At 30.3% G+C, this 14,354-nt stretch overlaps 1 protein-coding gene and 1 long non-coding RNA gene across 3 annotated transcripts in view; both read left to right on the forward strand.

The window, feature by feature from the left end:
* Positions 1-152, forward strand: part of LOC145271186 (matrilin-1-like) — a 98,241-nt gene extending 98,089 nt beyond the window's left edge. For both annotated transcript variants that reach the window (XR_013865735.1, XR_013865734.1), the window contains one exon: positions 22-152. The gene's annotated coding sequence lies outside the window, so the exon portion shown is untranslated. The remainder of the gene's footprint in view (positions 1-21) is intronic.
* Positions 153-985: 833 nt separating this feature from the next.
* LOC145271187 (uncharacterized) lies at positions 986-9,654 on the forward strand. The gene is made up of 2 exons (XR_013865736.1): positions 986-1,171; positions 9,570-9,654. It is a non-coding gene; the product is annotated as an uncharacterized LOC145271187 (long non-coding RNA).
* The last annotated feature ends 4,700 nt before the right edge of the window (positions 9,655-14,354 follow it).

Consider the following 14,354-nt stretch of genomic DNA (forward strand, 5'->3'; position numbering starts at 1 on the left):
CTTAACCTTCTCTTTCTACAGGTCGGCTTGCCACTTCGCGTTTCTCTATTGCATTCCCCTTTCCTTCCACGCGCATAGTCAATGGCTGAATGAACACGTGTACACCCAAGACTTTCATTTCTCAACAGAAAATAAATGACATGTTTATTTTATTCCAGCATTTGAGTTCTTTGTTTCCTTCATTCAATTCGTTTCATTATTTTTTCTTGTAGCGAGTTTAGGGTATTTATATCCTGGTCTGCAACAGAAATAATGAGGGACTCTGGATAGCAGTTCCTGGTTTGTGTCCGATTTATGAGAAAGAGAAAGGGAACGGCTCAGAAACTATTATTTCTTGGAGAATAGTATTATTTTCGTCCTACTTCTTGGCTTTTAGGGGTGATTAAGGTCAGTCCAACAAGACTCTCGGTTAAGAAGAAATTTTCTGGTCTTCTCTTTTCACTTATTTACGATTTATAGAAAATAAATTTTCTATAAAATTTATCGGTCATCCATTTTATATTTATTTTATTTTATATATATATATTTTTTATCTTAGTTTGCAGGACTAACATCGACACCCACAGTCCTGCAACAAAATTGTGAAGGTGGATCTAATGAAAAAATAAATAAATAAATAAATAATACAAAAAAAACAACACTTTTTTTCAAAAGATTACGTGAATCAATCTATCTCCGTCTTAAAAACAAACAGATATGCAGAAGTGCCAAAAAAAAAAGAAAAAAAAACACTTTTCCAAAAGAACCATTCAATTTCCGTCTCATTCAACTTCCGGTTTACTGCAGACGATTGCCTTAGGATGAATTATTTTTTAATTTTCAACGTAATTCATTCATTTATTTATTTTGCTTTTGTATATCTTTTATTTACTCATTTGTTCTTATATAGTTTTATTTATTCATTCATTTATTTATTCATTCATTTATTTATTCATTCATATACCGCTCTAGTTTTCTGCGGACCTGTTTATTTTAGCCACCGCCATTTTGAAATTGTCATTTCCATTCGAGTAAATCGATGTCGTATATCTTAATTCGCAAATCTAATCGTGTGATTATTTATCTCTTTTAAATCTGATAATTAATGCAAAAGGCGTTTCGTATAAGCAATGTAATTCCTTATGTTATCTGTGGTAGCCATTTCTGTAATGCAAAAGACGTTTGAATACAAGTAAGTATTATGTTACGTTACGTTCTTTTTTCCCCCGTGTTTTTTTGTTGTTGTTTTGTTGGTACTTATGTATTTTAGGTAACGTGCTGAAATAATAACGTTATTATTTCGAAACCCATTCTTAACATGGGGAGGGTGTTTTGTAACTAATCTGGGTAATTTAGCAGAAAAGCCAACAAAAAAGCTATACGAAAAAAAAGCTTTGGGTTTGTTTGACTGTACACAAAGATTCGAAAATGTTGTAAAAAAAACAAAAACAAATATATAACAAATAAATGTTACCAAAGGCAAGATAAGTTACTTTTCTGACTAACTGAATAAGTTTTTAGTGTTTTTATTTAATGTAACATGTTTATTTAGCTCGAAAAACGGGTAAAATCCATTGAAAGCGGTCGGTGGTTTTATGAGAAAATAAAGCTGTACGCATTATAAATGTTTCTTTTCTGTGTCTTATGTTATACATTAGTACATTAGGGGTCATTTCGAGTTAAAAGTTTATTTACTGCACTCATCTGGACTAGAGAAAATCATGATTTAAATGTGTATGTCTCGTCTAAGTAACTAATAATGAATATTTAATATGGCCGACAAGACGGGTGATCAAAAAATCAGATCGAGCGTACCGCGTCGCGTACCGGAAAACGAAATGAGACTAACGAAATGAGACCTCATTTGATCTCATTTCGTTTTCCGGTACGCTCGATCTGACTTTTTGATCACCCGTCTTGTCGGCCATATTAGAGAATTATCGTTAGTTATTTAGACGAGACATACACATTTAAATCATGATTTTCTTTAGTCCAGATGAGTGCAGTAAATAAACTTTTAACTCGAAATGACACCTAATGTACTAATGTATAACATAAGACACAGAAAAGAAACATTTATAATGCGTACACAGCTTTATTTTCTCATAAAAAAAAACACCGACCGCTTTCAATGGATTTTACCGAAAAACGTACAGTGTTTACCGATGTGATGTACTGGAAAATTTAAAATGGCACCAAACTTTCTGTTGAACACGGTAAGTTTGGGATTTTCAAGGCCACTGAAAAACGAATCTAGCATTTAACCTCGTCATATTTTTTTTTTTTTTTTTTACAAAGGGGTAACAACTTATCAATGCCCAGAGGCTACTCGAGGATAAGGGTTATTGAGTGTACAGTAGTCTATGGGGTAATTTTTTAGTAATCTTTAGTAGTAGAAATTTGGTGAATTGGATGATTTAATGGGACGGTTCATCAAGAATTTGTTTACATTGGACTTGAAGACAACCAAATTGTAGTCAGCTGGAAAACAGACTAATGGTAGAGAGTTCCACAGACGGTTGGCTTTAGCCTAAAATGGCAAACGGACATTCAATGAGGACTGATGCAAAGATAGGTATTCGGCTTGGACCCGGACATCGGTGAATGTGCAGGACTAGGTGTATCAGAATTTTTGTAGGAATTTTTGACACCCCTAACCCGAAACTGCAAATAAAATATGAAAAACTCGTAATTTCTCTGTTAAAAGTGGGTTGTTTATTTTCTTTATGGATTATACGTCCAAAATAAACTATTAAAGTTGTTTTAAAAGTAATAGAAATATTAAAAAAAAAAAAAAAAAAACAGTAACGAATTTTCCGAGTTCAGTATTTTTCAATTTTTAAACTTTAAAAATCTATCAAAATTTTTCTATTGATTCTATTTTTACGATATTTTCAGGGTCAATATGAAATTTTATGCTCTTTCCAATAAACCGAATATAATATTTTAGACAAACGGTTTGTTTTTTTTAATTCACGCCTCCCCCCATTTTCAAGTGTCTATTAAAAAGTAAATAATTAATTTACTCACCGAAAAGTAAATAATTAATTTACTCACAAATTGAAGAGAAAAGGTCAATAAATAATATATTCAAATTTAAAAAAAAAAAAAGTAGTGTTTTTTAGAATTTTACCTGTAAAGTTTGAAGTTTAAAACCTTTTTTTTTTTAAACCACGTTATTTGTTTTTTCTTTTTTTCTTTTTTAATGGAACCTTGGTCCTTGCTCCTTTAATTGAAAAAAAAATTAGGGCTTGAATTACATTTTTCGAGGAGTTATAAGCTTGGAAAGACAGGGGGTCGAATAATTCACGGCGCCCATTTTTAAATGTCTATTAAAAAGTAAATAATTAATTTATGTACCAAAGTCTTATACATCACAAATTGAAGAGAAAAGGTCAATAAATAATATATTCAAATTTAAAACAAAAAAAGAACTGTTTTTTAGAAATTTACCTGTAAAGTCCGAAGTTTAAAAAACACGTTTTTTTTTTTTTAATGAAACCTTGGTCCTTGCTCCTTTAATTGAAAAAAAAATTAGGGCTTGAATTACATTTTTCGAGGAGTTAAGCTTGGAAAGATGGGGTGGAATTATTCACTATTTTCACGCAATTTCTGACACACCTAGACGTGCAGTTCTAAGAAAGAAACTTTGTTCATGGAATCTACGTTTCGGTTTAGGCACAGATAAAGAGTGGGGGAAAATTATTATTGTTGTTTGTTTTTAAGACTTGTTTCTAGGGAATATTTTCTTAGATGTCATTTTGTAGCTGTTGCGCTCATTCCTTACCAAAAACGAAAACAGAAAACTGCTATGTCATCAATATCTCTCCCATAACAATTTAATAAAAAAAAAGATGGTACTTCTTCAGGGAAAGTACCCTGCTGAAATGTTATTATTTAGAAAGCCATTCTTAACATGGGGAGGGGAGTGTTTTGTAACTATTCTGTACTTTCACCTTACAATTTAATAAACAAAAGGCGGTACTTATGCAGAGAAGGTACCATGCTGAAATAATGTTATTTAGAAAGCTATTCTTAACATAGGGAGGATGTGTTGTAACTATTCTGTACTTTCACCTTACAATTTAATAAACAAATGATGGTACTTATGCAGAGAAGGTACCATGCTGAAATAACAATGTTATTATTTAGAAAGTCATTCTTAACATGGAGAGAGTGTTTTGTAACTAATCTTTACTTTCAGGTCCTGGATATGACCTTAAACTATTTCCGATGGTGAGGCCTCAGCTTGTGGGTTTTGGGGAGTGTGGAGCCACTCTTTAATTGCCATTGCTCCCAGAGTTGTAGTACCTGTTCTGTTCGGGTCGCAACTATGGGTTAAATAGAAACCGACTTGAAAGAAATCAAATATATTCTATTAAAAAAAATTTCTTCAAAATCACTGGATTCGGCATTAAATAACCCGAAAAGGGTTGATATGCTGTAAAACAAAAAACAACCAACCAATCAACTGTACTTTCACCTAACAATTTAATAAAAAAAGGGTAAATGCTACTTTTAATTGTAAGATAACGCCAATCATTTTGTGATCTCATAAATCTGGGGGATCACTTTTCTATATTAATTCAACATAAAATGAGCACCCACTTTTTGTTGTGGGGAGGGGGGGTCAACATAAAATGGGTAATTGTGTCCTGGTAGACCAACAGAAAACTTAAAAAACTTGTTTTCCAGGGGTTTTTGGGTGTGCTGAAAACGAATATCACATTTAAATTTCCGCACATAAGTAGTTTTCTAGATATCAACGTAATTCTTTGTTATAAGTAGTGGCCATTGTTGTACATTCATCATCATCATCATCATCAGGACGGGCTCCTTGCCTGACGAATGTGACTCTTCCTCTCCAGAGTTTCCTGTCTTCTATCAACTACCTCGGATCTTTAGGTTCACAGTTGGCGTCATGTACTATTTGCTGTATCTAGGTTGTCATTTGCTTGTGCGTCTGTGTCGTGGAGTCCATAGCAATACATCACTCACCAATTCATGCTTGCTCCTCAGACAGTGACCGGCAAATCGTAGGCATCTTTCTCTGACGGTATTAGATATGGCAGGTAGGTTGCCATAAAGTTGCTGCTTCGTGGGATAATTTTGCCAAGATATATTTAATACTGTTCATAGCATACGGGTGTATGTGCCATCTAGTTTTCTTTCCAATCTTTTAGTGAGTGTCCAGGCTGTAATACCGCAAACAACGACATACTCTATCACTGCCCTGAAGAACTGCCTTTTCAGTTTGTTAGTTAGCCTCGAAGTCCATACTGAACGCAGCCAATCCAATGTGGCCCATGCTTTTAAGATGCGAATTTCGATATCTCTCTGTGTTGCTGGCCAGATACATAAACTCAGCAACTTCTTTCAGTTTTGTTCCAACCAGAGCCCTGATCTCTCCTTTCACATTGAAAGTCATAAACTTTGTCTTATCCGCATTTATGTGGAGACCAATGTCATTTGCAGACTTTTCTAGCTTACGTAACAGTGTTTGCGCATCAGCAGTGTTGTTCGTGAACAAAGCAATATCATCTGTGTAATTTGCATCAGTTGTGTGTTCTGATTGATGACGTTTGTTTCTGGATTCATTTAGGGTGAAGCCTAGTGTGTTGTGTATATCAACATAGGTGCGAAGTGAAAAGTCAAGACAGACAATGAAAAGAAAAGGGACAAGAGTACCTTCTTGTAGAACCCCAGTGCAGATGTCAAAAAATTCAGTGTCCCCCATCTGGGAACCTGACCATTGCTCGAGTGTGCTCATATAGCATCATGATAGCATTAATGACTTCGTTTGGAATACCATATGCTTTTAATATGCTGACCATTTTTCCTCTATGTATGGAGTCGAATGCTTTGGAGAAATCTACAAAGATCATGACTGCCTCAATGTTTTTGGCTTTGACTCCTTCAATTAGTCTCCTGACAGTAAGTATTTGACTAGTAGTAGAGCGATTCTTTCTAAATTCGTTCTGGTTCTTCCTGAGCACTTCTTCGATCTTTGGTTCATATGATTTAGAAGCATGGCATTGTAGAACACATGCAAGCACATGCATATTTTTGCCGTGCACGCAGCTAAAATATGCACACGTTTGAAAACTAAAATGGTCAGCATTGTTTTATAGTTAAAAGTAACATTTATCTAAAAAAAACTTGTGATATTTGTTGTCAGCATACCCCAAAAAAACTATCAAAGTCGACATGTTGAATGTAAATGGCGAGTTGGAATTTAAGACTGATAAGTAGTATACCATCTAGCATCAATTGAAATAAATGGCTCTCATCTTGGGGAGGTGTTACATAGTGTTATCATTGAAGTTATCACTAGGGTTATCATAGAGGGGCACCAAATTGACGTTTGGTGTATAACATAAAAGGGAATTATGCGTGTCATAAAAGAATTCTGTGTGCGTATGATAGTTTAGTTTCATATGCGGTTGTGTGTGTTCATATCTAATTGTTCATATGCTTTTGTGTGTGTGTGTTACATGCATTTTCTTCGACATACCTTCATGTGTCGTCAATGCTGATCCATCTGGAATTCATCTTCTCTTGGAGGGAGACTGGTACCTGTTAGACGAAGATTTATCACTCCAAGACGATGAATTGGTTTTATAGTTTTTTATTTTCCTTCCAGATGTCGACACAGAATATGGAAGTGAATCTTGCTTGCTTTGAACACGTCAGCGTCCCCCACCCCCAGTGAAGGGGAAGGAACAGCTATTAAGCCGTCCGTCTTCTTCAAAGTCCAAATCCAGTCTCACAGATCTAGCCAACCTGACCACGTCACTCATACGTAATCTGATCAGCTGACCCTCGGTTCTGGTAACCGTGACTACACTCCACGTTTACTCACCTCTCTCTCTCTCTCTCTCTCTCTCTCAATCCATTCTGTAACAAAGGCTCAATGTTTTGACAAGCTTCTGGGCTTGACCTTTACTCTTAAATCTTAGTTTTGTGTTAGGGGTGTCAAAAATTCCCTAAAAATTCTGATACACCTATCGCTGGACAAATTTCATTCAAACAAACGGACGTCCTTGGAAAAGGAATATCTTAAATTTATTGAATAAAAAACTTCAAGTTATGGTAAGCAAACGCAAAACGTGATTACAAATAATGTATATAATCATCAACCTGTTCTATATAGGGTATATATTATACTAAATAATCAACGCAACAATAAAACATATTGTTTTACTGTGTACGTATCAGCATCCCAATTTTGTTTCACGTTTAAATTATCCAAATAAACAATTGTAAATACTTTCTGCTTTTATTTATTGTTCATTTTAACGCAATCTACTTTAATCTGTTGACAACCATAAAAGCATTTTACAATGGCGATTTATGCACAACCTTCTTTTAAATTTATTCTCCATTTTTTAATTCACCTTTCTTAAAAACAGTCATACATTTTCTTCTACACTACCAACATAAATAACCTCGAAAATATGTTTTTTTTAAATTGCGTTACAAATAAATAATCAACGCGACAATAAAACTTATTGTTTTACTGCGTACGCTTCCGTTTTTTTCGCGTTTAAATTAAAAGATATATCAAAATTTGAATTTAACTTATGTATGGTATCTGTTCAGTGCACATTTACCTATAAGTATGGCAAACTACTTATAATTCAATGCCTGTAAGTTTTCTTTTTAAAAAATAAACAATTATAAACAGAACGACTCATAGAAATCTATTTATATTCTTTTTCATTTTAATATATTTTTATAGAAATGTTTCTGTTATGTCACAAAAACTATTTTCTTTACGTCACAAATGTCACGTTCGTACATTAATTCCATAGCTAATATAACATACTGACCCAACGGATCACGGGTAGTCTAGTATATCTATATATCTATCTATCTATATATATATAACCATTAATTCCATAGCTAATATAACATACCCCATTTTCATGGCTAATATGATATACCCCAACGGGTCACGGGTAGTCTTATATATATATATATATATATATATATATATATATATATATATAAATTCTTAATAGTTTTTATAATTTTTTGTCTGTAAAATAATTTACACAGCTAAACTACACATTTTCAAATTTTCTATATCAAAATTTTAATTTAACTATAATACGGTATCTGTTCAGTACACATTTACAAATGGCAAACCAGTTATAATGGCTGTAAGGCTTCTTTTCTTTTTTTCAAAAATAAACAATTATAAACAGAACCACTCATAAAAATCTATCTATATTCTTTTTCATTTTATTATACTTTCATAGAAATGTTTGTTATGTCGAAAAAAAATATTTTCTTTACGTCACAAAATTAATTCCATAGCTAATATAACATACTGACCCAAAGGGTAACGGGTAGTTTAGTAATATATAAAATGTATATAACAAAGAATATTCAAAATAAATAATCTTATACATTTTCGTACTGTCTGTGTGTGTATGATACGGTTTATCTCAGCCTAAAGGCAAGCCACTCAGGCAAGTAAGGTACCGAAATGAAGCTTATGAGCCAGCGGATGTTTTAGTGATATTTATATCCATGTTTGGTGTATGGAAATGAAAAAAAAAATAACGATTTACTAAACAACGTTTTATTTACTGGATATTTTTCCGGTACAAGGACTCAACTTTGCCCAGCTGGGCAAACTTGGGTTCTTGTATATATAGTACATATAATAAATAATATATAAAATAAATAATATATATAATATATAAAATAAATAATATATATAATATATAAAATAAATGATATATATAATATATAAAATAAATGATATATATAATATATAAAATAAATAATATATAATATATAAAATAAATAATATATATAAGATATAAAATAAATAATATATATAATAAATAATATATATAATAATATATATAACATATATAATATATATAATAAATAATATATATAATAAATAATATATATATATAATAAACAATATATATAATATATATAATAAATAATATATATAATATATATAATAAATAATATATGTAATATATATAATAAATATTATAAATAATATATATAATATATAAAATAAATAATATATATAATAAATAATATATATAATAAATAATATAATAAATATTATAAATAATATATATAATAATATATATTATAAATAATATATATAATATATAAAATAAATAATATATATTATAAATAATATATATAATATATAAAATAAATAATATATATAATAAATAATATTTATATGTATAATAAATAATATTTATATGTATAATAAATAATATTTATATGTATAATAAATAATATTTATATGTATAATAAATAATATTTATAATATGTATAATAAATAATATTTATAATATGTATAATAAATAATATTCATAATATATATAATAAATAATATTCATAATATATATAATAAATAATATTTATAATATATATAATAAATAATATTTGTAATACATATAATAAAAACTATATATCTAATACATATAATAAATGGTATATAATACATACAACAAATAATATATATAATACATATAATAAAAAATACATAACATTTGTAAATAATATAAAACGTTTTAATTTCTATTGACGTCTTTTTTTTTCAGATAAAAACTCTAAAAACTAACCAAGAATGTTTTTTTTTGATTTGGTAAGTATCGAAGAAAAGTCCTTCTGAGAAATCTTCAAAAAGATGTATAAAAATGGAGAAATCAAATAAACTTTGTAAATATACCCGTGAATCAAGTGCAAGCAAGATTAAAAGAATTATGTTTAAGTGACAGCTAGAATACCAAGGAAGATATAATTGCAGGTGAATTTCTGGCATTCTACAGGATGCCCCATTCCCAATGAAAACCTTCAGTTTTCTTCATTGGGAGACAGTGAATGTCTGTTGTTTTACAGGATGCCTAATTCTCAGTAAAAAACGCAGAAAGTTTTTTTTTTAATAAATAAACTATAAATAATGATGTCAAATTTAAATTTGTGATAATTTTCGTTCTGAAACCACATCGCTGTAAAAGAATCTATTGACAGCAAAAACTCAACATGCAAACATTCTAACTATATTTCACATCATAACTCAACATGCAAACATTCAAACTATATTTCACATCATAATTCAACATGCAAACATTCTAACTATATTTCACATCATAACTCAACATGCAAACATTCAAACTATATTTCACATCATAATTCAACATGCAAACATTCTAACTATATTTCAGATCATAACTCAACATGAAAACATTCAAACTATATTTCACATCATAACTCAACATGCAAACATTCTAAGGTATTTCAAACTATATTTAGCATCATAAATTTCAGTTAAAAAAACTGTTTCAAATTATAAATTTAAATCTTAAATAACTATATTTCAAATCATAAAATTAAATTTTAAATAACTATATTAAATTGCAAATTTCAATTTTTAATATCTATTAAATTGTAAATTTCAATTTTAATAACTCTATAAAATTGTAAATTTCAATTTTTAATAACTATATAAAATTATAAATTTAAATCTTAAATAACTATATTTCAAATGATAAAATTAAATTTTAAATAACTATATTAAATTGCAAATTTCAATTTTTAATAACTATTAAATTGTAAATTTCAATTTTAATAACTCTATAAAATTGTAAATTTCAATTTTTAATAACTATAAAATTGTAAATTTCAATTTTTAATCACTATATAAAATTGTAAATTTCAATTTTTAATAACTATATAAAATTGTAAATTTCAATTTTTAATAACTATATAAAATTGTAAATTTCAATTTTTAATAACTATATAAAATTGTAAATTTCAATTTTTAATAACTATATAAAATTGTAAATTTCAATTTTTAATAACTCAATATTGTTAATTCTAATTTTAAAAAACAAATATAAATTTTTAAAACATCTCAACTTTCAAATTTCAGCTTTAAAAAACTATATTTCAAATTCTAAATTTCAATTTTAAATAATTTAAATTTAATTTTTGAAAAACAATATTTCAAATTCTAAATTTCGATAAAAGAATATCTTTCCAGTTCCAATAAAAAAATGTATATTTTTCAAATTCCAATTTAAAAAAAAATATATTCCAAATTGTAAATTTCAATTTTGAATAATTAGATTTTAAATAATTTTAACTTAAAGTTAAAAAAAAAACGATATTTCAAATTCTTTATTGAAATTTTGGTGCTTCTACATTATTGGGAGGAAATTTTGTAGTCCATAAATAAAACCATATTTAAAATTCAAAATTTCAATTTACAAAAACTATATTTTAAAGTAACTGTACTTCTGAAACGTTTCAATCAATAGAAAACATCAAAAACAAAAAACAGAGAAACGATTTTCATGTCAAGTCATCTGCCTTAACCCAGACATTTCCAACAAAGAGGAAAGCATTCAAAACTATAGGCATTGGGGAGATAACTCCACTATTTGAATCCATTAATTATTAATTAATTATTTATTTAGATTAATAAAGGCAATATAAAAACTATTTCAAAGTCAGTGTAAATTTGAAAAAAAATGTCATTTAATATATATAATATATAAAATAAATAATATATATAATATATAAAATAAATAATATATATAATATATAAAATAAATAATATATATAATATATAAAGTAAATAATATATATAATATATAAAATAAATAATATATATGATATATAAAGTAAATAATATATATAATATATAAAATAAATAATATATATGATATAAAAAATATATACATATAATAAATAATATATATAATACATATAATAAATAATATATAATACATGTAATAAAGAATATATATAATACATACGATAAAAAATATATATAATACCTATAATAAATAATATATCTAATACATATAATAAAGAATAAAATAAATAAAGTAAATTTGAAACATTTCAATCAACATAAAACGTTAAAAACATGCAAGTGAAAACAGAGAAACGATTTTCGTGTCAAGTCTGCGATTCTTCATTCTCCGACAATTCAAATCTCCGGAAACACATCCGAACACACACAGGTGAAAAACCATATTCCTGCAAAATCTGTGCGTCAACATTTTCCGATAGTTCATACCTGAAATCACACTTACGAACACACACACGTGAGAAACCATATTCATGTCGCATCTGCGGAAAATCCTTCTCGGAAAATTCCAACTTGACGCGTCACATGCGCAAACACACCGGGGAAAAGCCGCATGTTTGTCAGATTTGCGGATTTTCATTTCCGGTGCGTTTCAGCCTCCAAAAACACCTGCGTATTCATTCTGGGGAAAAGCCGTATGCGTGTCAGGTTTGCGGGACAAGATTCGCAGAAAGTTCGAATTTGACGAAACATCTGCGTGTGCATACTGGCGAGAAATCATTTTTTTGTAACATTTGCGGAACGGCATTGGCGACGAGTTATAGTTTGAAAACACATATGTATATACACACGAGAGATGATGAAAAGAAAGGAAAGAAACCAGCAGAAAGAAAGACGAAAGAAAATTGAAAAAAAAATAGGATGACCCAACACTCTAAATAGACAAGGGAAGATAACTGAACTGTCTTAACCTACAGATTAACAACAAAGAGGAGATCATTCCAAACAGACTTTCTCCCATCTATAAACAAGGGAATATAACTCAAACAGACTTTAGACAAGGGGAGATTACTCAGTTGTCTTTACTCAGAGATTAACAACAAAGAAATTGAGATCACTCTAACTTGACAGAAACTAGCAGAAACAAAGACGAAAGAAAATTAAAAAAAAAAAAATAGGATGACACAACCTCCAGACTATTGTGGAATGGGGCCGCAAATGGATGGCAACATTTAATGCTAGTAAGACTGAGCTGCTCGCTTTTAACAATCACAAGACGCCTCTCCAACTCCCTATATCCATGAAAAAATAGCACCGTACCTGAGAATTTATGTTGGATGCATGTAATGTAATATGTATAAAATTCATGTGAATAAACTGAAGCACGTCTGACTGATGTCACAAAGAAAGGTATTTACAATATATTCAATTCAGTTAGGGTAAAGCTTGGAGTTGGAGAGGAGAGTTAACTGAAGCACGCCCACCGATATATAAAAGGCCTGTTAAATGAAAATGCCTGCAGGCAATGTAGGTAAGATTTGTCAAACTGTTACTGTCAATTCTATATGGCAGCATTTTAAAAAGCCATTTTAAAACATGTTAAAAAAAAGAAAAGAACCCAATTCGATTAATAATAAAACTGGAACAAATACATAGAGGACATTGCAAAGGTTGCTGCAAAGAAAGTGGGTTCCTTCTATTGAGCTAGAAGACTACTCACACATGAGAGTATCCTGTATCTTTACAAGGTCACCATTCATCCATGCATGGAGTATTGTTGCCACATCTAGTAAAACTAGTAAACTTTACAGGGAATATGAACTGGAATAGATACATTGAGAGCATTGCCAAGGCTGCTGCAAGGAAGGTTGGCTCCCTCTACCGTGCTAGAAAACTACTTACGCCTGACAGTATCCTATACCTCTATAAGGCAACCATTCGCCCATGTATGGAGTACTGTTGTCACATCTGGGCTGGTGCATCTGCTGCTTGTCTCTCGCTCCTGGACAGGGTTCAAAAGAGAGTCGCCAACCTGATAGGTCCTGAACTGTCATCTAGGCTTCAGCCTCTGTCCCATCGACGAGATGTTGCATCCCTCTGCCTGTTCTACAAATACTTTAATGGTGAATGCTCTGACGAATTGCAAACACTTGTACCTCCCCGACGTAACTACCCCCGACAAACCCGACAAGCTACTAAGCCTCATCCCTTTATAGTAGAGATCCCTAGGTGCAAGAAAGTCTTTTACTCCAATAGTTTCTTCTCCAGAACTGCGGGTCTTTGGAACTCCCTTCTGGGATTCTGCTTTCCCAACTGCACTGATATGCAGAAGTTCAAGTGTAATGTTAACAAACATCTTTCTACTCTTCTCCCTTCATAATGACCCCGCTAATTAAGTCCCTGCTTCAAAGTGGCACTGTGCCTTGTTTGGAGTGAAAATTGAATAATAAAAAAAAAAAAAAAAACTAAGCTGTACTCCTTTAACAAATACAAGACCCCCTATATCCATGACAAATAGCACCCTACCTGAGAGTTCTACCTTCAAACTCCTCAGCCTAACATTTGCAGGCAATATGAACTGGAACAAATACATAGAGGACATTGCAAAGAAAGTGGGTTCCCTCTATTGAGCTAGAAGACTACTCACGCATGAGAGTATCCTGTATCTTTACAAGGCCACCATTCATCCATGCATGGAGTATTGTTGCCACATCTCGGCTGGTTAATCTACCACTAGTCTTCCCTTCTTAGATAAAGTCCAAAAAAGAGTTGTCAATCTAATAGGTCC

Source organism: Euprymna scolopes, chromosome 46 (assembly GCF_053919585.1).
Source record: "Euprymna scolopes isolate OS-2025 chromosome 46, ASM5391958v1, whole genome shotgun sequence".
Lineage (NCBI taxonomy): Eukaryota > Metazoa > Mollusca > Cephalopoda > Sepiida > Sepiolidae > Euprymna > Euprymna scolopes.